The sequence below is a fragment of the Pan troglodytes genome, chromosome 5, assembly GCF_028858775.2.
Source record: "Pan troglodytes isolate AG18354 chromosome 5, NHGRI_mPanTro3-v2.0_pri, whole genome shotgun sequence".
Taxonomy (NCBI): domain Eukaryota; kingdom Metazoa; phylum Chordata; class Mammalia; order Primates; family Hominidae; genus Pan; species Pan troglodytes.
In genome coordinates this window covers 159,292,077-159,317,350 of record NC_072403.2, presented here as the reverse complement: position 1 = coordinate 159,317,350, position 25,274 = coordinate 159,292,077, and the positions used below count along the sequence as shown (strand labels likewise).

General features: G+C 37.9%; 1 pseudogene; it reads right to left on the bottom strand.

Moving 5' to 3' along the window:
* Positions 1-5,566: 5,566 nt before the first annotated feature.
* On the bottom strand, positions 5,567-9,248 carry LOC472149 (transcriptional coactivator YAP1-like; annotated as a pseudogene).
* Between the last annotated feature and the right edge of the window lie 16,026 nt (positions 9,249-25,274).

The window sequence follows — 25,274 nt, the reverse complement described above, 5'->3', positions numbered from 1 at the left end:
CCGGTAGTTCTATTTGTTACTGAAATAAGAGTGTCTAAATATGCAATGATAATTGTAGATTCGTCTATTGCTCCTTCAAGTTTTGTCAGTTTTTCTTTTTGTATTGTGAAGCTCTATTGTTAGGTGTATACCCATTTGGGATTATAATGTCTTCTTGCAGCATTGAACTTTTTATGATTCTGAAATGTCTCTCTCGATCCTTGTTGGGATTTTCTTTGCTCTGAAAGTTGTTTTGTCTGATATTAATAGCTGCACTCCAGTTTTCTTCTTGTTTGTGTTCTTCTATTCGTTCTATTCAATGAGTTTTCTGCTGTCATATTTTTTATGTCATTTTAAAATTTAAATTTTATTGTCATTGAATTGTCATTTTGTAATTCTTTATAGCATATTTTTTGTTGTTTTTAGCTTTCTATTGATTTTAATTGTGTTCATGATTGTTTGTTGGAGTATCTGTAATAATAATAATAAATAATTGCTTTCAAGTCCTTTTTTTTTTTTTTTTAAGAGATGGGTCTTTCTCTGTTGTCCAGGCTGTAGTACAGTGGTGCAATCACAGGACACTGCAGCCTTGAACTCCTGGGCTCAAGTGATCCTCCCACCTCAGCCTCCTGAGCAGCTGGGATCACAGGTGTGCACCACCACGCTCAGCTAATTTTTAATTTTTTTGTAGAGATGGGGTCTTGTCATGTTGCCCAGGCCTCAAACTCCTGGACTCAAGTGATCCTCCTGCCTTGGCCTCCCAAAGTGCTGGGATTACAGGTGTAAGCTACCACATCTGGCTGCTTTCAAGTCTTTATTAGATAATTCTGAATCTTTGTTACCTTAATATTGGTACATGTTGATATTCCTTTTGATATTTTCCCAGATCTTTAGATGGCATGTAATTTTGGTTTGTATTTTAGGCATTTTAAATATTATGAGATGTGGGGGCCTTTTAAAATTATTATGAATATGTGGATATTTTTGTTTTAGGAGGCAATTGACCAGGTCTGAGTTCAGGCTGCAAGTTCTAACCCACCTTCTATGACCTCCAATTCCAATGTCAGCTAGACTTTGAGATTATTTCCATGTATTCTGTGTGTACACCAATCATTGTTCTCTCTGGGACCCCAGGTTAACTCCACTTTTGAAGTTTTCTGTATACTGATTATGATCAGATTCATGTATGTACTACTTAGGGGTGAGCCCAGGTGTTTATAAGCAAATTTCTAGGATTGCTTTGCTGAGCTTCTCCATGTCTGGTACTTTTTTATTTTCTAGGGCTCCTCTATTTGGTCCTACAGCCAGAAAGCTGGGGCTTTATTTAACCTATACTCTCAGAAACTTTTGCAATTGCATCCACATCTGGGGTCAAGTGGTGAAAGGACAGAGACACAGGGGAAAAAAAGCCACTGGAGTTCTCTGATTGGAGGGGAAAATTTCCTCTCTTAGAGATTTGGTTCAAACCATCTTCTGTGGTGGCTTCTGCCACTGTCCCAGAAGGATTGCTTCAAGGCTGTGGTATAAGAGATCATATGTTAGAATAAAAGCTTATTGGTATCTACATTCTCTGGGCATTACGAGTTTCTTTTTTCTACTCTGTGTGCTAGTATTAGAGGGCCACTCCTAGATTTATTTCTTTATCTAAGTGTCCAGTTCCAGGTTTCATGCTAGATTTTTGTATTCAGATCAGGGAGAAATGGTGCCAGATTGATAGCAGCTTAAATTCTATGCTTCTCCCATGACCTGACTGATCTTATTAACTTCTCAGAGTTCTTATATAGTTGTTCCAACTTGATAATTTCCATACTGAACACACCTGCATTGTCGAACATTCCTTGCCTTCTGTCCAGCTCTTATATTTGCATTTAGCTGGAAAGACAATGTGGAGCAGGCATACTCCATTTTACCCAGCACCAGAGCACACAATTATCTCTTAGAGCAATTAAAAATAAGTAAAAAAACCAAATTTTATATTTACTTTTTTTTTGAGATGGAGTCTCGCTCTGATGCCCAGGCTGGCATGCAATGGCACGATCTCGGCTCACTGCAACTTCCACCTCGTGGGTTCAATAATTCTCCAGCCTCAGCCTCCCGAGCAGCTGGGACTACAGGCATTAGCCACCACACCTGGCTAATTTTTGTATTTTTAGTAGAGATGGGGTTTTGCCACGTTAGCCAGGCTTGTCTTGAACTCCTGACCTCAGGTGATCCACCCACCTCGGCCTCCCAAAATGCTGGGATTACAGGCATGAGCCACCGTGCTTTCAGTGCTTTTTAATTTTTGTGTAGGCACAAGTTTATGTCAGATAATATATTTCTTCTGCATAACTTTAACATTTCATTTAGTGCAATTCTACAGAAAATGACTTTCAGTTTTTGTTAGTCTAAAAAATTCTTTATTTTCTCTCTGCAGTTTTGAAATAAATTTTTATTCTTTTTCTTTGTTTTTCAGTTTGGGTAATTTCTATTTACCTATATTCAAGTTCATTGATTGTTTTCCTCAGCTGTGCTGAGTCTCCTAATGAGCCCATTGAAGGTAGTCTGCATCTGTGTTACTGTGTTTTATTTCTAGTATATATTTTTTCAGCCATATTGAGGTATAATTGACAAATAAAAATTCTATAAACGTAAGGTATACAATGTGATGTTTTGATATACATGTAGACATTGCAAAATGATTATAATAATTAAGTTAATTAATATATCCATCCTGTCACATAGTTATGAGTGTGTAGTGAGAACATTTAAGGTCTATTCTCTTAGCAGATTTCAAGTACATAATACAGTATTATTAACTATAACCATCATGCTGTATATCAGATCTGCAGAACATGTTCATTGGGTATAACTAAAGCTTTGTACCCTTTGACCTACATCACCCCATTTTCCCCACCTCAGTCCCTGGCAATCACCCTACACTCTGCTTCTATGAGTTCAGCTTTTTAGATTCTACATATAAGTGACATCATGCAGTATTTTCATTCTGTGCCTGGCTTATTTAGCATAATGTCCTCCAGGTTCATCTATGTTGTCACAGATGGTACGATTTCCTTTTAAGGATGAATAATATTCCATTATATGTGTGTGTATATACATACACACATATACACACCTATATATATGTGCTTATCTATATATCTCTCTATATATGTTCCCTTTTCTTTACCCATCTATTTATTGATAGATAACTTAAGTTGATACCGTGTCTTGGCTATTGTGAATTATGTTGCAATGAACATGGTAGTGCAGATATCTCTTTGAGATGGTGATTTCATTTTCTTTGGATGTATACCCAGAAGTGGAAGTGGAATTGCTGGACCATATGGTAGTTCTATTTTTAATTTTTTGAGGAACCTCCATACTGTTTTCTGTAATGGCTATACCAATTTACACTCCCACCAACAGTGTATGAGAGTTCTCTTTTCTCTACATCTTCTCCAACACTTGTCTTTGTCTTTCTAGTAATAGCCAGTCTAACAGGTATAAGGTGATAGTTCATTGTGATTTCCTTGTGCATTTCTGTGATGATTAGTAATGTTGAACATTTTTATATAACTTGGCTATTGGTATGTTTTCTTTTGAGAAATGTCTATTCATGTCCTTTGCCAATTTTTACATCAGGTTTTTGTTTTTTTGCTACTCAGTTGTATGTACTTTGGGATATTAGCCACTTATACATGGTTTGCAGATATTTTCTCCTTTATGTAGATTGCCTTTTCAGTTCATTGATTGTTTCCTTTGCTGAAGCTTTTTAGTTTGATACAGTCTTATTTGTCTATTTTTGCTTTTGTTGCCTGTGCTTTTGGTGCCATATCCAAAAGTCATTGCCCAGACAAATGTCAAGAAGCATTTTTCATATGTTTTCTTCTATCAGTTTTATAGTTTCAGGTTTATGTTTAAGCGTTTAACCCATTTTGGGTTTATTTTTGTATATGATGTAAAATAATGGCTTAATTTCATTCTTCTGCATGTGGATATTTAGTTTTTCCAAAACCATTTATTGAAGAGACTGTCCTTTCTCTATTGTGCATATGTGACATCTTTGACAAAGATAAATTAACTGTAAATGTGTGAATTTATTTCTGGGCTCTCTATTCTGTTCCATTAGTCTATATGTCTGTTTTTATGCTAGTACCATGCTGTTTTTGTTACTATAGCTCTGTAGTATATTTTGAAGTCAGATAGTCTGATTCCTCCAGCTTTGTTCTTTTTGTTCAAGGTTGCTTTGACTATTTGGGGGTCTTTTGTGGTTCAAGAATTTTCCTTGATTTTTTTGGTAAATATTTCACATTATATAAATTTTATTCTTTTCAGTAATTTTTAGTTATATTTACAGATTCTTAAATCATTACCACTGTCTAATTTTAAAATATTTTCATCAGCCCAAAAGGAAACCTTGAACCCATTAGCAATCACTTCTTCTTTTTTTTTTTTTTAAAGAGTTTAAGGAAAGAATGTATTTGAACCACATAAACAAAAAAAAAGGTATTACATAAGAAAAAATAATGTAACAATTTATGTAAGTACCTAACATATGAGCATGCTCTTACATCTAAAACAAAAAATAAAAAGGTAACATTAGTACTACATATATATATATATTTGACAAGTGTGCATTAAATAATTCTCTAATATAAAAACATTTAAAATGTGGAGAATACTTTTTCAAGATACAGAAAACAATTGTTATGATAGGCACAATCACAATTCTTATAAAAACATGCTTGCGAGGATAAAATCCACCTGAACACTCATTTTTCACATGTACCAATGCTATAAAAGTGTTAAGCACTGAATATTGCCACCCATTTTTGCAATGTTTGAGTTTCAACACTGATTGGTATGAATTCTGAATTACACAATTAATTACTGTTATTTTTCAGTCTTTCTGCCATGTTCCATATAGAAGGCATCTATTTAATATGAATACTTAAAACAGCAACATTATTTGTAGCAAAGTCACTTCCCTGTGTTCATTTTTCCTTTAAAGGCATTATATTTATAAAACGGTTATTACAACAAATAGTGCTTTAGAAGATCTGAATCTCCAAATCAATGTGCTCCATGAACGATAAGTAGATCTAAGAAGCCCTGAGTGAAAAGAACACAAATGTAAAAAGCTGATAAATTTAAAGATTATAAAATTGGTTTATTATAAAAACAATTCAAGAATACCCAGTTAAAATCTTATCCCAATGCTACCCAATACAACCAAGAAGCAGTTAATCACTTTTACATGAGGAACAAGGACATAAAACCAGACACCACATCAAGGCTGTGATTCAAACTCAAAAAGAGAAAGGACTGTTAGGTCTCCTTCAGGTCAGTACAGAGAGTATCATAATATCAAAGTACTGCTACAACACTGAGGTATAACTGGGCAAATTAAAGTCGAGGAGAAATGAAGATCTCCATATTCTTGTTTTGTGGGTGTACTTAAGTGATTTAAATTCTAGGAACAGCTGCCTTTAATGACAGCAAGATGTAAGACAAGTCTTTATTAAAGAGAAAGAAGTTTATAAGGTTCTTTATCATGGTCCCCCTAAATCTTCACAACCCCCCAAACCTTCCCACCCTCCCCTTAAGCTAAAGTTACTCTGCTGATATATAAGATATAATCTTAATTTGTGGCTACTGGCAAATTATAGGCACTCCTTCCAAGAAGCTTTGATCTTCTGCACATTAAAAAAAAAATCCCAACCACATGCTGTATAATTCATATACCCAATTTTGCATTCTAGGTAGAATTTCATTATTACTCTAAAACTCCATCTGCACAGTGGCCATTTCCTCCCAGACTTAATTCAAGATTTAATCTTTCTGCTGTTTTCTTAATAAAAGCCTTAGAGTCAATTATTATGAGTGATTGGCCTATGAACTATTATATACAACACAGTGAGTGCATTTTTTTGAGCACTGGAAGTACTTAAAATAAAATTTCTTACTTCCAACTTTTGCACTCCTGCAAAATGAAGGGCCAAAATACTTAGATTTTGTAACTGGGGGAAAAAAATCTATCTTCCCAAGCTGAGGCTTTTCATAGCAGCTTTTGCCAGGAGAAGAGATTTTATGTCTGTTATAAACCCTTGAAAATAAGGGCTTATTCTAGAAATATTGGAAGACCGTTAAAACATAGAGGTGCTAGCTGGTGCCACTTTAATTCACAACCAACTTTTACTTCATAGCTTATATTGAAGAGTTAATTCATGCTCATTTTGTTCCTTTAAAAAATATTCTTTGGGGCCGGGTGCGGTGGCTCACGCCTGTAATTCCAGCAACTTGGGAGGCCGAGGCAGGTGGATCACGAGGTCAGGAGATCCAGACCATCCTGACTAACATGGTGAAGCCCTGTCTCTACTAAAAATACAAAAATTAGCTGGGTATGGTGGCATGTGCCTGTAATCTCAGCTACTCGGGAGGCTGAGGCACAAGAAGCACTTGAACCCAGGAGGCAGAGGTTGCAGTGGCCAGAGGTTGCAGTGAGCCGAGATCGCGCCACTGCACTCCAGCCTGACGACAGAGCGAGACTCCATCTCAAAAACAAAAACAAAAAACAAAAAACTCTTTGGAAACTGTTATCATTCCTGTAGACACATACTCTAGTTACATAATCTCTTCCTGTAAAAATAAAGGTATAATCATGGTTATCTGTATTTCTTTGCTAAATTCAACTATCAATATACATTTATTAATCTGATCACTTTTCCAGCTAACTCATGACCTTATAGTATTCTATCCAGGGTCAATTTTCACCATAGAAGTAGGAGCAAGTCTTATAAATAAGAACAATCTTGAAGGCAATATTTTAATCTAGTCTTTAATGTGTTCATTACAAATGAGAACTACAAACTAGAACTTACTTTCAAAACTAAGGCAAAGGTAAACTTCCAAAGCTAAATGAAGGTAAACCACTATAAAGCTTATTTCTGTCATGGACATTATGAACCTACTCAGTGATTTCCAAACAAGACATAAAAATTAGTCCAAGGGAGTCCAAGGGAGAAAATAAAGCCATTTCTGGTTTGCTCCTTTCCAATTCATCAGATAATACCTATCATATGCCCAGAGGGCTTGGAGCACTCCCCTAGACACTATCCATAGTAATAGCTCTTTCTAGAACACTAAACTACTTCAAACATCTGCGGACTGCCCCAACCAGATTTAAACTACCAGTGAAATATAAACTACTCGTCATGTATTCTAAACGCATACAAAGCGCTACCATTTTAAAAAATAACTGGAAAGCAGGGAAACCTAACAAAAGGATACATTCTGCTACCACACTCTTATAAATGTTATATTTGTGTGTGTATATATGTATATAAAAGAGAGAGCAGATAATCAAGATTTAAATAAGGTGGTAAAAAACCAGGAAATGAAGATTTTACCAAAACAACTACAATAACCATCCCAAGCTACAACTATGAACAGATTCACTAATATGGTCATTTGCCTAGGTTCCGACAAAACCACGTCATTAAGGACATCAGAACTCAGAGTTTCCTGCAGACTTGGCATCATCTCCTCTCCTTCTGTGTTCATTCCATCTCCTTCCAGTGTTCCAAGGTCCACTTTTGTCCCAGGAATGGCTTCCAGGTAGTCTGGGAAATGGTCCTGCTGTGAGGGCAAGGTGCTTTGGTTGATAGTATCACCTGTATCCATCTCATCCACGTTATTCAGGAAGTCATCTGCGGTGCAAGGGTCACTAGCTGCCCATGCTTAGTCCACTGTCTGTACTCTCATCTCGAGAGTGATAGGTGCCACGGTTAAGGAAAGGATCTGAGCTATTGGCTGTCCTTGTTCTCAATTCCTGAGACATCCTGGGAGAAGACACTGGATTTTGAGTCCTACCGTCCTGCTCCAGTGTTGGTAACTGGCTACGCAGTGCTAACTCCTGCCGAAGCAGTTATTGCTGTTTCAGCTGCAGCCTCTCCTCCATCTGCAGTTGCTGCGGTCGCGTCTGTCGCTGCTGGTTGGAGTTGCTGCCACTATGACGCCTCCTTGTGGGCTCTGGGGAACCAGGGGTGGTGGCTGTTTCACTGGAGCACTCTGATTCTCAGGTTCCTGGCAAAACGAGGGTCAAGCCTTGAGTCTAGCCAAGAGGCGGTCTTGTTCTTATGGTTTATACAGTAAATTTCTCCATCCTGAGTCATGGCTTGTTCCCATCCATCAGGAAGAGGACCTGAAGCCGAGTTCATCATATTCTGCTGCACTGGTGGATTGGCTATAACATTCATCTGAGACAGCATGGTCTTCCTGGGGGTCCTGCTGTGTTGTTTTCTGATCGATGTGATTTAAGAAGTATCTCTGACCAGAAGATGCCTTCGCCATCTCCCAAACTGCTGGTAGAGGTACACCATCAGGTATCTCAAAAGAAGACTGTTGAAAATGCTGAGCTGTGGGTGTAGCTGCTGGGCCAGAAACTACTCCAGTGGGGGTCAGTGTCCCAGGAGAAACAGCTCCCAACTGCAGAGAAGCTGGAGAGGAATGAGCTCGAACGTGCTGTGGAGTCAGGGCTCCTGCGGTGCCTGCCTCAGTACTGACCCGTTGGGAGTTGGACTTGGGCTCGAGTGGCTTGAAAGAGTCGGGCAGCTTCCGGAGCCTCATGGGCATGGTCTGGTGCACCTTGGCCATCTTGGGGTTCATGACGGCGTTGAAGAGCGCCTCCAGGTTCCTCTCCCAGTCCCCGTGGACGTGCAGGATCTGATGCCCGGTGGGGGGTGCCTGTGGCGCCGCCTGGGTCGCCGTGGGCACCGGCTGCCCTGGTCTGGACCGCGGGCCCTGCCCCTGGGGGGCGCTGCGCCGGTGGCTGTCCTTGGCCCTGGGGGGCCGGTTGAGGCGGTTGCTGCTGCCCGGGATCCATGGCTTCTCCCACCCCTGACACGCACTCCCTGATCAGGCGAGCGAGGGCTCCACCTGGATGCCCAGCCAGCATCATTCACCACCAGTAAGGGCCAGTGCTTTCTGTCAGACTGGACAACAGCATCATCAAATCTGTCTAATCAGACGTTTGGCATCAAAAATCGTGTCGGTGGGGTTCATTGCAACTTGATTCTTTGTGGCATCACCAATCAGTCGTTCAGTGTCTGTAAAGGCGACATAGCTTGGAGTGGTTCGGTTTCCTGATCATTGGCAATTACCCCCACTTTTCCGTGCTGGAAAACACCCACACAAAAGTAGGTGGTGCCAAGATCAATACCAGCTGCAGGTCCCTTCGACATGGTTGCTGGTGTCTAGGCCTGGCTCCCACTATGAAGAAAGACACAGAAACCCCAAGAGCTGCAGGCGAGTTCAGTGAGACCCAATATTTATTTATTTATTTATTTATTTATTTATTTATTTATTTATTTATTTATTTTTGAGACAGGGTCTCCCTCTGTTGCCTGTCACCCAGGCTGGGGTGCAGTGGTGCAATATCGGCTCACTGCAACTTCCACCTCTGGGTTCAAGCGCTTCTCCTGCCTCAGCCTCCTGAGTAGCTGTGGCCACAGGCATGTGCCAGCATGCCTGGCTAATTTTTTTGTATTTTTTAGTACAGACAGGGTTTCACCATGTTTCCCAGCCTGGTCTTGAACTCCTGGCCTCAAGTGATCTGCCCACCTTGCCCTCCCAAATTGCTGGGATTACAGGCATGAACCACCGCGTCCGGCCTATATTTATTTTTTAAATCTATTTTCCTGATCTCTGCCTTTTGAATGCAGTGTTTAGTTCATTTTTATTCACATAATTACCGACAATTAGTTGAAATTCTCTATTTGTTCATGCATACCTTCTGTTTTTTTTCCCTAAAGTCTTTACAATATCAATAATAGTATTTTAAATTCCTTGTCTGATAGTTTTCACATGTGGATCCCATTATAATCTGGTTCTATTGATATATTTTTTTGTTGAAAAAGGGCTTTTTTAAAGCAAGCAGATTTAACAATTGTAAACATATATCCACCCAACAGTGGAGCACCCACATAAATAAAGCAAATATTATTAGAGCTAAAGAGAGAGATGGACCTTAACACAATAATAGCTGGGAACTTCAACATCCCACTTTTAGCATTGGACAGATCATATAGACAGAATGTCAATAAAGAAACATCGGACTTAATCTGCACTAGAGACCAAATGGATCTAATGGATATTTACAGAGCATTTCATACAATGGCTACAGAATATACATTCTCCTGAGCACGTGGATCATTCTCAAGGATAGATCATATATTAGGCCACAAAACAGGCCTTAAAACATTGAAAAAATGGAAATAATATCAGGCATCTTCTCTGACCATAATGGAATAAAACTAGAAATTATTAACAAGAGGAATTTTGGAAACTATACAAACACATGGAAATTAAACAATATGCTCCTGAATGACTACTGAGTCAATAAAGAGATTAAGAAGAAAATTGAAAAATTTCATGAAATAAATGATAATGGAAACACAACATACCAAAACCTATGGGATTCAGCAAAAGCAGTATGAAGAGGGTAGTTTATAGTTTTAAGTGCCTAAATCAAAAAAGAAGAAAAACTTCAAATAAACAACCTAATGATACATCTTAAAGAACTGGAAAAGCAAGAGCAAATAAAACCTAAAGTTAGTAGAAATAAAGAAATAATAGAGATCAGATCAGAAATGAATGAAATTGAAACAAAAAGATACAAAAGATCAACAAAACAGAAAGTCGTTTTTTGAAAAGATAAACAAAAATGGACAAATCTTTAGCCAGACTAACAAAGAAAAAAAGAGGAGACCCAAATAAATAAAACTAGAGATGAAAAAAAAAGAGACATTACAATGGATGATGCAGAAATTCAAAGGGTCATTAGAGTCTACTATGACCAAGTATATGCTAATAAATTGGAAAACCTAGAAAGCATACATAAATTCCTAGATACATACAGTCTACAAAGATTGAACCATGAAGAAATTGAAAACCTGAACATACCAATAACAAGCAACAAGATCAAAGCCGTAATAAAAAGACTTCTATCAAAGAAAGCCCTGGACCCAATGGCTTCACTGCTGAATTTTACCAAGCATTTAAAGAAGTACTAGTACCAATCCTATTTAAGGTATTCGGAAAAATAGAGGAGGAGGCAATACTTCCAAACTCATTCTACAAGGCTAGTATTACCCTTATACCATAACCAGACAAAGACACATCCAAAATAAATAAATAAATAAACAAAACTACAGGCCAATATCTCTGATGAATATTGATGTAAAAATTCTCAACGAAATACTAGGAAACCCAATTCAACAATATGTTAGACAAATTATTCATCATGACAAAGTGAGATTTACCTCTGGTATGCAAGGATAGTTCAAAATATGTAAATCAATCAACATGATACAACATATCATCATAATGAAGGATAAAAACCATATGATCATTTTAATTGATGCTGAAAAAATATTTGATAAAATTCAACATCCCTTCATGATTTAAAAAAACTGAAGATAGAAGGAACATAACTCAATATAATAAAAGCCATATATGACAGGCCCACAGCTAGTATCAAACAGAATGGGGTCTGTAAGATTTGGAAAAAAACAAGGATGCCCACTTTCACCATTGTTATTCAACATAGTACTGGAAGCCCTAGCTATGGCAATCAGACACGTGAAAGAAATAAAAAATATCCAAATTGGAAAGGAAGAAGTCAAATTATCCTTGGTTGCAGATGATATTATCTTATATTTGGAAAAACCTAAAAACTCCACCAAAACACTATTATAACTGATAAATTCAGTAAAGTTGCAGAATACAAGATCAATGTACAAAAATTAGTAGCATTTGTACATGCCAAGAGTAAGCAATTTGAAAAAGAAATCAAGAAAGTAATCTCATTCACAATTGTAACAAATAATAGTAAATACCTAGGAATTAACCAAAGAAGTGAAAGAGCTCTACAATGTAAACTATAAAACACTGATGAAAGAAATTGATGAGGATACCAAAAATGGAAAGGTATTCCATGTTCATGGATTTGAAGAATCAATATGTTAAAATGTCCATACTACCCAAAGTAATCTCTATTCAATGCAACCCCTATCAAAATACCTATTATATTCTTCACAGAAGTAGAAAAATATAGTCCTAAAATTTATATGGAACCACAGAAGACCTAGAATAGACAAGCTATTCTAAGCAAAAAGAACGAAACTGGAGGACTCATATTACCTGACTTCAAATTATACTACAGAGATATAGTCACCAAAATAGCAAGGTACTGGCATGAAAGCAGACCCATAGAACAATGGAACAGAATAGAGAACCCAGAAACAAATGATCCATCTACACTAACCTCATTTTCAACAAAGGTGCCAGGAATATATACATATATATATATATATATTGGTGGAAAGAACAGTCCCTTCAATAAATGGTGCTGGGAAAACTGGCTATCCATATGCAGAAGAGTGAAACTAGACCCCTAATTCTTGCTGTATATAAAAATAAAAATGGATTGAAGACCTAAATATGTGTCCACATACTATGAAACAACTAAAATAAAACATCGAGGAAACTCTTTAGTTTTTGTTTTTGTTTTAGTTTTTGTGCTTTTTTTCCCACAAAAAGCACAGGCAGCCAAATAAAAAATGAACACATAGGATCTCATCAAGTTAAAAAGCTTCTGCACAGCAAAGGAAACAAACAACAAAGTGAAGAGACAGAATGGGAGAAAATATTTGCAAACCACCCATCTGACAAGGGATTAATAACCAGAATATAAAAAGAGCTCAAACAATTCTCTAGGAAAAATATCTAATAATCTGATTAAAGCATGGGCAAAATATCTGAATAGACATTTCTCAAAAGAAGACATACAAACAGCTAGTAGGTATATGAAAATATGCTCAACATCACTGATAATCAGATAAATACAAATAAAAACTACAATAAGATATCATCACACCCCAGTTAAAATGGCTTTTATCCTAAAGACAGGCCATAACAAATGCTGCAAGGATATAGAGAAAAGGGAACCCTCATACCCTGTTGCTGGGAATGTAAATTATTGACGCCACTATGGAGAACAGTATGAAAGTTCCTAAAAAAAAAAAAAAACTAAAAAAGAGCTACCATATGACCGAGCAATTCCACTGCCAGATAAATAACTAAAAGAAAGAAAATCAGTATGTCAAAGAGATATCTGCTCTTCCATATTTATTGCAGTACTATTCACAATAACCAAGATTTGGGAGCAACCTAAATGTCCATCAACAGATGAATGGATAAAGTAAATGTGGTACATATATACAATGGAGTGCTATTCAGCCACAAAAAAGAATGAGATTGTGTCACATGTAACAAAATGGATGGAACTGGAGAACATTATGTTAGTGAAATAAGCTGAGGACAGAAAGACAAATTTCACATGTTTTTACTAATTTATGGGGGGTAAATTTTAAAACAATTGAACTCATGGAGACAGACAGTAGAATGATGCTTACCAGAGGCTGGGAAGTTGTATTAGTCCATTCTCACATTGCTACAAAGATACTACCTGAAATTGGGTAATTTATAAACAAAAGAGGTAATATGGTTTGGCAGTGTCCCCACCCAAAATCTCATCTTAAACTGTAGTCCCCATAATCCCCATGTGTCACGGTAGAGACCGGGTGAAGGTAATTGGATCATGGGGACAATTTCCCCCATGCTGTTCTTACGGTAGTGAGTTATCACAAAATCTGATGGTTTCATAAGTGTTTGGTAGTTTCCTCTGCATTCATTCTCCTTCCTGCCACCTAGTGAAGAAGGTGCCTTGCTTCGCCTTGGCCTCCTGCCATAATTTTAAGCTTCATGAGGCCTCCCCAGACATGCAAAACTGTGGGTCAATTAAACCTCTTCCCTTTATAAATTAACCAGTCTCAGTGTGAGAACTAACTAATATAGTAAATTGGTACCACGGTAGTGGGGCACTGGATAAGGATACCCAAAATGTGGAAGTGACTTTGGAACTGGGTAAAAGGCAGATGTTGACACAGTATTGAGGGCTCAGAAGAAGACAGGAAGATGTGGGAGTTTGGAACTTCCTAGAGACTTGTTGAACGATTTTGACCTAAATACTGATAGTGATATGGACAATGAAGTCCAGGCTGAGGTGATCTCAGATGGAGATAAGGAACTTCTTGGGAACTGGAGCAAAGATGATTCTTGCTGTGCTTTAGGAAAGAGACTGGTGGCATTTTGCCCCTGCACTAGAGATCTATGGAACTTTGAACTTGAGAGAGATGATTTAGGGTATCTGGCAGAAGAAGTTTCTAAGCAGCAAACCCTTTGAGAGGTGACCTGGGTGATCTTAAAAGCATAAGTTTTATGGATTCACATAGAGATAACTTGGAATCGGAACTTATGTATAACAGGGAAGCAGAGCATAAAAGTTTGAAAAATTTCAGCCTGATGATGTAAAAGTAAAACCCATTTTCTGGGGAGAAATTCAAGCCAGCTCCAGAAATTTCCATCAGTAATGAGGAGCCAAAATGTTAGTCACCAAGACAATGGGGAAAATGTCTCCAGGGCATGTCAGAGGTCTTCATAGCAGCCTCTCTCATCAGAGGCCCAGGGGCCTAGGAGGAAATAGTGGTTTCCTGGGCTGAGCCCAGGGCCTCACTGCTTTGTGCAGTCTTGGAACTTGGTGCCCTGCTCAGGCTGTTGCTTCAGTGGATGCAAGCTCCAAGCCTTGGCAGCTTACATGTGGTGTTGAGCCTGCAGGTGCACAGGGTCAAGAATTGAGGTTTGGGAACCTCTGCCTACATTTCAGAGGATGTATGGAAATGTCTGGGTATCCAGGCAAATGTCTGCTACAGGGGCAGCAGAACACCCCAACACAGAGCTCCCACTAAGGCACTGCCTAGTGGAGCTAGGGGCCACCATCCTCCAGACCCTAGAATGGTAGATCAACAGACAACTTGCACTGTGCACCTGGAAAAGCTGCAGGTACTCAGTGCCAGCCTGTGAAAACAGCCAGAAAGGAGGATGTACCCTGTAAAACAGCAGGGTCAGAGCTGCCCAAGACCACGGGAATCCACCTCTTGCATCAGTGTGCCCTGGGTGTGAGACACGGAGTCAAAGGAGATTATTTTGGAACTTTAAGATTTAATGAATGCCCTGCCTGGGTTTGGACTTGCATGGAGACTGTGGCCCCTTTGTTTTGGCCAATTTATTTCATTTGGAATGGTAGCATTTACCCAATGCCTGTACCCCATTGTATCTTGAAAGTAACTAACTTGCTTTTGATTTTAAAAACTCACAGGTGGAAGGGACTTGCCTTGTCTCAGATAAGACTTTGGACTTGGACCTTTGAGTTAATGCTGGAATGAGTTATGACTTTGAAGGACTGTTGAGAAGATATGATTGGTTTTAAAATGTGAAAAGGACCTGAGATTTGGGAAGGGCCAGGGGTGGGATGATATGGTTTGGCTCTGTGTCCCCACCCAAATCTCATCTTGACCTGTAATCCCCATGTGTTGAGGGAGAGACCTGGTATAAGGTGACTGGATCATGCAGCAGTTTCCCGCATGCTGTTCTCATGATAGTGAGTTCTCACGAGATCTGATGACTTAAAATTGGCACTTCCTTCTTCGCTTGCTCTCTCCTCCTGCTGCCATATAAGACATGCCTTGCTTAATCCTTTGCCTTCCATCATGATTCTAAGTTTCCTGAGGTGTCTCCAGCCATGTAGAACTGTGAGTCAATTAAACCTCTTTTGTTTACAAATGACCTAGTCTCAGGTAGTATATATATATATTTTTTGAGATGGAGTCTCACTCTGTCATCCAGGCTGGAGTACAGTGGCAAGATACCGGCTCACTGCAACCTTCGCCTCCTGGGTTCAAGCAATTCTCCTGCCTCAGCCTCCTGAGTAGCTGGGATTACAGGCGTCCACCACCATGCCTAGCTAATTTTTGTATTTTTAGCAGAGACAGGGTTTTGCCATGTTGGCCAGGCTGGTCTTGAACTCCTGACCTCAGGTGATTCACCTGCCTCAGCCGCCCAAAGTGCTGGGATTACAGGCATGAGCCGCCATGCCCAGCCTCAGGTAGTATCTTTATAACAGTGTGAAAATGGACTGATACAGAGACTTTTAAAGGTTTTTTTTTAATCAAATGAGAGAATTAAAAATTTATAACTACAAGACCCATTAGAGTTATTAATCTAATCATTTAATTTTATAGATAAAGAAATCAAAACACAGAGGCCAGTTTGCTCTGGGTCACTTATTTGCATAGGAATAGGCTTCTATTTATAAAGCACTTTTACATATATTATTTACTTTTTTCTCTCAACAGCCCTATATGAGACATTGTGTTTCCTATTCCAAAAATGAGAAAATTAAGGATCATATATCATTTGTGACTTGCCTAAAACTCTAAGCTTCTAAGTCTTATGCTCTTTTCCCCAACCCTGTAAAACCGGACCAAGTCTCTGGAGATCTGAGTTCATTCAATAACTAATGATCACCTGTGTGCCTGGCCATCTTCTGAGTTTAGGAACACAGCAGAGCACAACGTAGGCAAAACATCTGCTGTCATGGGACTTATGTTCTATTGAAATGGACAGATTAAAAAAATAACAGGGGTATAAAAAAGATAATTTTGATTATAATAAGTGTTTGAAGAAATTGAATAAGTTTCTCTAATAGAAGATGGCCTGATATGGGTGGGGGTGGGGGTCAGGTTATTTTAGAATTTAAGTTTAGACACAGAAATCAGAAAAGGCTTCTTTGAGGAGGTGACATTTAAACTGAGACCTGAAAGATGCAAAAGAGCCAGCAGCGTGAAAAGTCAGGAAAGTTCCTGGTGAAAGAGGACAGCAAATGCAAAATTACTGACAAGGGAATGAGGTCAGCATCGTTGAGGAGTGAGGGAATACTGGGATAAGTAGAGGCCAGGTGTGTAGAGTCTTGCAGGCCATGGGAATTTTGGATTTTACTCTAAGCAATTCTAATCTTACCACTGCCACTATGTGCCTCTGTGAACCTAGGCACATTGCTCTCTGGCTTCTTTGACATCAATTTTTTTTTTTTTTTTTTTTTTCAAATTGGAAGCTTGGAATTCTATGCTTACATGATTGTAGAGTGATTTTGCTCCTCTTCCCTCTGTTGTAATGATACCTGACCTACATTTTAAGATTTTAGTTTAGTACCAATTATGATAATAAATAAAGGGCTCAATCTTACATGTGCAGACAAGGCATAACTTTGTTAGGAAGCGAACTAGATTTTTAGACACTGAAGATTATGAACAATTTTTCTACTCAGCCAAAGTTACCTTGTATTATGAGCCCCACTCTCATCCCAACCCAACAAACATGAATAAGTTTAGTACCTTGCAAATTTTTGTCTTGTTAAAGACAAGGTAGAACTATTTATTATATATCTTTAGCCCAGCACATAGTACCCAATTCTTATTAGTTTACTCTATTGCAGTTTGTACTTTTCTTTACATCATAGTTTCAAACCAGGATCCCAAGTCTTTCCTGGTGATACTAGTTCATGGACTAATGAGGAAAAAAAAGACAATGAGAGAAAAAAAGACTAAAATGATTCTCTTTTGGATTTTACTATTGTTGTTTCTCACCTTAAAGCTGAATTTAAATATTCCTCTCTGAGAAATTAAATGATCATGAAACAGAATGAGAACCTGATAGCTTATTTCAAACCATTGTATCACTTGATTTGGCAATGCCTAAGTTCTTGCCTTTGACTCATGTTTTTGACTGCGTCTTCTTAACTATCTGAGGAATCTTATTTAAACAGCATATTAAATATAGATACAGAGTACAGAATATAAAGTGTTACAGATTAATAATAAACTTTCAGATACAGTCAAGCTGTCAAAACTGTCAGAACTATGAAAGCCTTCAAATAGAATATTAGTCTATTTAAAATGAAAGGCAATTTTGTATTTATGGATACGTTCCCAAAGAAACATCAGCAGCTACTGAATATTTAGGACAGAAATACAGATATATTAAATTACAAAACATCTAAAAATATATGTGCGTGTAGGTACATATGATGGTTTATGCATGTGTGTAAATATGTAAAAACATTATCAACCAATATTAACGAACACCTTCTAATTGACAGGTATTATGCCAGATACTGGAGCTAAAAAGATGGACAAATAGCCTTTCTCAAAGAACTCATAATCTGGAGAGGAGATGTATGCATGAACAACAAGCTAGACCACATTGTGATAAGGACTTATCTAATGGTATGAAGAAGTGGTGTAGCAGAGAGGAGAGAGCAATTAATCCTGGGGCATGGACGGCCTTCAAGAGAAGAAAGTGATATTGCAGCTTGATCGTAAAGGGTTACGGGAATTTTTCCAGGCTAAGAAGGAAATGAAGGGTATTCCAGGCATGAACAAAAGCACAGAGAATTGACAGCACATATTGTTTAGGGGAAAAGCAAATTGCAGGAAATTAGCTTAGAATGGGGTATGATACCCAAATAATGAAATATGGAAGGCAGAATGTTAAGGAGACATCTCACCAAATTAAAGCACTGAACTTCACTAGGGTCACTGGAGGAGCCTTTGAAAAGTTTTAATAGGAAACAGCCTAATTGGAGCTGGGATAGAACGCATTGGAGAAGGAGGAGACTGAACAGGGAGACCCATCAGGAGTATCAGTAATTCAGGCTGAAGATGCAGAAACAGCGGCAGGCCCTGAGCAGCAGGGAAAAAAGGGAAAGTTGAGAGCCACGTGGGAAGTAAAAAGGACCCACTGGCAACTGATTAGATGTGAGTGTGGAGGAAGGGAGAATATGTGCTTAATAAATATTTATGGTGGGATAATATTTTATGTTTTAAATGATTTATTTCCTCATCCCATATACAAAATACCTTGTTTTTCCTTGCTCGGTTAGCTAGGGCACTTCCTCCTTTTTGTCCTGAAGTTAGAGCTATTGATGAAGAACCAAACAGAAAGAAAAATGTCACTGTCACTGATACAAGTTCCAGAACAGGGTCTTGGTCACTTTTCTATTTCCAATATTTAAAATAGAGTCTGACACATCCTGGGGTCCAACAAATATTTGTTGAATAAAAAAAAACCTGGGAATTGAATTTCAAAAGAGAGTTTCAGAGATTATGGTATAGACAATAGCTTTCAGGCAAAAAGTTTTTGAGTAAATGGCAGCCTGGTTTAAACATCAAGAGCTGAGGTTCTGGCCTAAACCAGAGGCATACAGATAATTGTTATCATGCTATGCAGATGAAAATAATCTCACAGGCTGGGGTAGAGTGTGGACAGGGTTCTGAGCCGGACCCCCATGGGTTAGCTCTAAGGAGGGGAGAGGAACGATGGAACTCTCTGAAGAATTTGAGGATAAGTGGGAGGACTGAGGCTCTACTTCCCCTTGGAATACACAGGCGGTCCCCACATGAGAGTAGATACCTGGATGGCATGGTTCAGCTGAGGACTGGAGAGAGCTCCCCCAGTGTCTAGTGACCCAGAGGGACACACAAGAGCATCTTACCTGAGATGCAAGTGAAAGCTTAGATCATTCTTAATACATATCTGGGAGCCAGAGTCTAAGGGGAGAGAAGGATGGAACATTTGACATTTGAAAGTCTTCAGGGAGTACTGGGCAATTAAAAATTCAAAAGGAAAAGGGCTATGAGAAGTGTTTTGGGGGCTTTGAGTTGGGTCCCTTTTAGAATCTTTTGAGAGAGTCAATAAAGAATGGAATTCCTTTATAAGTACTTTTCATCTTTTGTATTCTGCTCCCTGAAACAACAGGACCTAACAATAGGACCTACAAACAGTCCTGACCTAAGACGGAACCATGTGAATCCTAGCTTCAGTAGCGCAGCATTCAAAAGACCTGTGCCTAGGGAAGCACTTGAGAGGAATTTTTAGGTCTTTCCTCCTCTTCATGGTGGTTACTCTTGGAATGCATGTGATTACAAGTAGACAGAGGGAGGGAGTCTTATTTTCTAGTACTCCTAATAATAGTAAACATTCATTGAGTGCTTACACCAGATCACCAATTCCTAGATAGCCATCTTCATAGTTTTAAATCTTTAAAAAATCAGGATATGTCTTTTAAACACAAATTACCAGTGTTTTTGTTTGTTAGTAGTACCAATAATGGCACATATTACTCTCAGTGGCATCTTAGTTTAATGCAATGCTGTATGCATCAGATACTATCCTGAGCATTTGAGATGTACTATATTAACTTCATAATCATTACCATTTTACAGATAGGAAACTGAGGCGTAGAGAAGTTTCATAGCCTGCTCAAGGCCATGCATATCATGGAGCAGGCAGTTAAAGTCTTGAAAGAGCCCACACTCAAGTTCCTATACTCTGCTGTCTCAGGCTGGAGAGCAGGGTGCCCCCACAGGGAGGCTGCTCTGCTGAGTTATGTGACTCACATTCTTACATGGAGTCCATCAAACAATCTCAAAGTTGGCACTGTTTCTATTATTTAATATTTGAAGGAAATAAGGTTTTTTTTTTTTTTTTTAAAAAAAAAAAGCTTAAGTAACTTAAAGTCACACTATTGGTAAGCAGCATTGGCCTGACTACCAAAGTCTCTTTTTTACCTGCTTAATTAAAAGTCTTTGAGAGGCAATCTGCTCTATAAAAGAACAGGAAGATAACATTCTAAATTAAGATAATTTTTATATTTAGAGATATTTTATAAAGAATCTGTGAAAAGTATGTTAACTATGCTATGACTAAACCTCCAAAAGTATTTACTGTCTATACCAGATAGGAAAAAATATGCATTTATGAATTTAAATATTGACATGGTTAGGTTTTGTGTCCCCACCCAAATCTCATCTTGAATTGTAATCCTCCTAATCCTCATAGTCCCCAGGTGCCAAGGGAGAGATCAGGTGGAGGTAATTGAATCATGGGGACAGTTTCCCCCATGCTTTTCTTATGATAGTGAGTTGTCACAAGATCTGATGGTTTTATAAAGGGCTCTTCCCCCACATTTCACTCTGCATTTCTCCTTCCTACCACCTTGTGAAGAAAGTGCCTTGCTTCCTCTTCACTTTCCACCATGAGTGTAAGTTTCCTGAGGCCTCCCTAGCCATGCTGAACTTGAGTCAATTAAACTTGTTTCCTTTCTAAATTACCCAGTCTCTGGCAGTTCTTTATAGTATGAAAACAGACAAATATAAATACATTTGTTTTAAAAAACAAATTTCCAGGTACTGGGATTTGGTTACAGTTCTGTTTTGAAAGGTAACCAGAGTAATTTCAGTAAGATCTTGTATCCTGATGATAGCTGGCAATAAACGCATCCTGAGCTGGCTCCCTGGAGTAAACACACAACAAAGAAAAAATTCAGTTGAAACGAAAGGTGCTTACGAAATTCAAAGACATTTTGATCTTCATTCTTTTATTAATGTATCAATTTTTATCCTGATTATAGCAGTAATAATACTGATTTGCTGATCCTGATATAAGACTTGCTATTTGTTCTTCCTTATTCAAATATATCTGATTCACAGAGCTTCTAAACGACTAAGATTTTTAAGATCATAAATCTTTGTGTATGCTAATTCTGTTTTTCTAATGATTTTCAGACGTTATTACATTCCCTACAGTGGCTGAGGTAGGGAAGACTAGTATTTAGATCACGGTTTTATAAATAACAAAACTCAGGCAAATAGAGGTTAACTTGGAAAAGGTCATTGGTATTGCTGGTAAACTTAGGGACAGAATTCTGGTCTTCACACTCAGACGGACGTGCTTGGCATTTGAAATGAGCTCTATATAAATGCCCACTTTTAATGCACTTAAATACTAGGCAAATGGACTTGTTTAATAATTAACCAATAATCACAGATTGAGTTTTCGTTATCAGAAAAAGTGAAAGTTTCCAATACTAATGTTATGTAATAGATGTTTATAATCTGTAAGAATCTATATAATCTTCATAGAATGAATTCATTGCTCTATTTGTCAAGATGAGTTTTTGTTAGGAGAAGCATACCATATATTGATTAGTGTGTTTCAGGCACAAATTTATAAAGGTAAGTCTTGGCTCTCTAATTCACTCTAGTTCAAAAACAGCTTAAATAAGAAAGTGAATATAAATTTGTAAGAGGAATTAATGCAAACTGCTCTAAAATTCCAAACTAGCATTTAAGTAGTCTATACTTCTATACTTTCATGTATATATTATGGCATAACATTTATAAACATATTCACGACAGTCCCACTGCATGGGAACAAATTTGAAAAAGGATGGGTCCTATTGCAGGTTCTACTCTCTGGCCCAAGGGTTCAAACGTCAGAGGGTGTGAGGGGCAAAGTGAGGCTACAACGGGAGTGAGGTTAGGAGGGGATACCCCCTTCGGAACGTTTTAGAAATATGTGTGACTTGTCTTTGTTCTTCTTGTGTGTAACCTCAGCATTTGCATATTGAAATACTTTTTTAAAAATTATAAATTGCTTTCATTTCATATCTCTGGCACATTAGTTCAGACACTATGTTGATTTTTAAAAATTGAATGTATAGGCAAGCATATTATCTATAATTTCATTACCAGATAGTAACGGAGACATCTAAACCATATGTGATACAGAGAAGACACTGCTTCTAGGGCATTGCTCTACATCAGGGTTCTCAGTAAGTGTGGTTTGCAGACTGGCACCTTCGGCATCAGCTGGGAACTTGTTAAGATACCAATCCTCGGGCCCCACTGCAGGCTTACTGAATCAGAAACTCTGGGGGTGTGATCCAGTGATGTGTTTTCACAAAAGTTGTGTATCCAGGAGATTCTGATGTTCAAGTTGGAGAACCACTGCTTAGACTAATGGTATCTGCAGTCACATTGTTATTAAAGGAACATGGAAGTTTTCACTTTCTGAAATGTGTGGTCTTCTAACTTTTGTACTCATGCAATGCTGTAATTTCTGGGCATCTTTGATCTTGAAAGCTAAAACACCTGGCTGGGTGTGGTGGCCCATGCCTGTGATTCCAGCACTCTGGGAAGTCAAGGGAGGAGGATCGCTTGAGCCCAGGGGTTCAAGACCAGACTGGACAACATAGTGAGAACCTGTCACTACAAAAAAATGAAGATAAAAAACTTAACTGGAAGTGGTGAGGCACACTTGTAGTCCAAACTACTTGGCAGGTTGAGGCAGGAGGATTGCTTGAACCCAGGAGTTCAAGGCTGCAGTGAGCCATGATTGTACCACTGCACTTCTGCCTGTGTGAGAGTGAGACTGTGTCTCAAAAAATAAAAAAGCAAGCTGGATAAACACCCTAGTGAAGCAGCAGTGTGTTCTATCCAAACATACTCCTGCAGTGCTCTTGGGAGTTACAATTCTCAGCCTCAGCACAGTATTTCTTCCATGTACTAATGTGTTTTGCTTTATCTGCTGATATTTTGAGTGTCTGGAGGTAACAAAGAGTAGGGATGGCATTATTGTATTTACAAACATTATTTACAAATCTACTCAGTATTTAGGAGGGGCCCTGGGAAACAGAGGGATTGCATTATTTCCCTGCTAAATGGGCAAAGAAAAGTAGTTAGCTAAAATAAAACATACTAAAGAGTAAAGAGAATTGGGGTGAGAGGCATGGGGGGCAGGAACAGAATTGAAATGGAAGCAGCAGAGACAAGTAGAAAGAAAGGTTCAGAGTCGAACTCAGCCCGGGAGAGATGAACAAAGAGGTCTCTTGTTTGGTGGGACACACACACACACACACACACACACACACACACACACACACACACACACACACACACACTCTCTCTCTCTCTCTCTCTCCTTAATAACTTTAAATGAAGTCCTCAGACTTCCTTCCTTTGCTACTAACAGAATATTCTATTTTGTTGGAACCTTGTTAAATATGTATCTTACTTTCATGCTGTTTTTGAAAAGTTATTAAAAAAAAGCAGCTATGGGTTTTTTTTAAAACAGTATAAAATCATATAAAATGATTAAAACTAAATGTTAGAATATTTCCATAAGTTTAAAGTTAACAGAATATACATTATTGATATAAAAAGACAGATTGAATTTGAAAAAAATAAAATGACAGGTAAGTATTTTCTTATTCAAAAGATGTTTTAGTCTAAAAAAACCATTTTGAAAGCTTTCCTTAAGGTACCTAGGACAAAACACTTTTGTACAAAAACTGAAAAAAGCATAAAAATGGGGTAAACATACAATTTTTAAACTAATGGAAGAAAATCAGAATCTTCCTGTAAACTCCTAGAAAATCAGAATCTTCCTGTAAATTCCCATGAAGGGTTGCAATAATATAAATTTTTATCTAAAGCAGTGGATAGCACTGTACTATTTACACAGCACATACCCAATATAATGTTCTTTAAAAAGGCATGACCGGAGACATGAAGACAATCTTCAGTTTTTAAAATTTTATCACTTTATGCCTCTATTTCCTAGAAAGACACTGAAAAATTTTTTGATAATAAACCAGATCACTCTACCAAATGATTTACATAACTTTATAATACCTTAGGAACATATTATCTGTTCCATATCTAAGAGTGTTTAGTAACTTTCTGGATAAAAAAGTATCATGAAAATTATCCTTTGGAAAATCTATGTTTTTTTCCCATGTAAAATTGCACTGCAAGCACTTCTTGCTAAAGGCTCACACAGTGAGACGAGACTGCCACCATGTGGGATAAGCATGCATCACAATAAAAAATATATATATTTCAAAATCAAATAATCCTTCAATGTAATAAGAGAACTACTACGTCTTTTATTCTAAAACACAACAGAAACAGTGGTTAAGTACTGTTTGGTCTTCTTTACATTTTTCAAGATTCATTAATGTGATACTCATTTTTCGTACAAGTAGTTGGACACTGACACTCTGTGGAAACTATCCATATCCTTGCTACTCAAAGTATGTTCCAAGACCAGCAGCATCTATATTAGCTTGAAGCTTGTTAGAGATGCAAAATCAGGCCACACCTCAAATGCAATGAATCAGAATCTGTATTTTAATATGATCCTCAGGTGACTCGTGTACACACTAAAGGCCAAGAAGCATGCACTCAGATTTCATTCCTATTCCTTAACTCTCACCCTGTCTCCTTTACTCTCAATCCACCCAACACAGGGGTAGGTGTTTTTCACCAAAAACTCCAGATAGTCAAGAAAAATATAGTTGGTATTACCTGAGTTATATGATTAGCTTCACTTTCAGTAAATGTGGGAATCTATTTTTTTAATCAATTATTTTCTTAGGTTATTAATAGATTAATTCCATAATTCAGAAAAAAATTAGAACAAATTTTCCAGGAAAAAGGGCTTGTTTAGTTTCA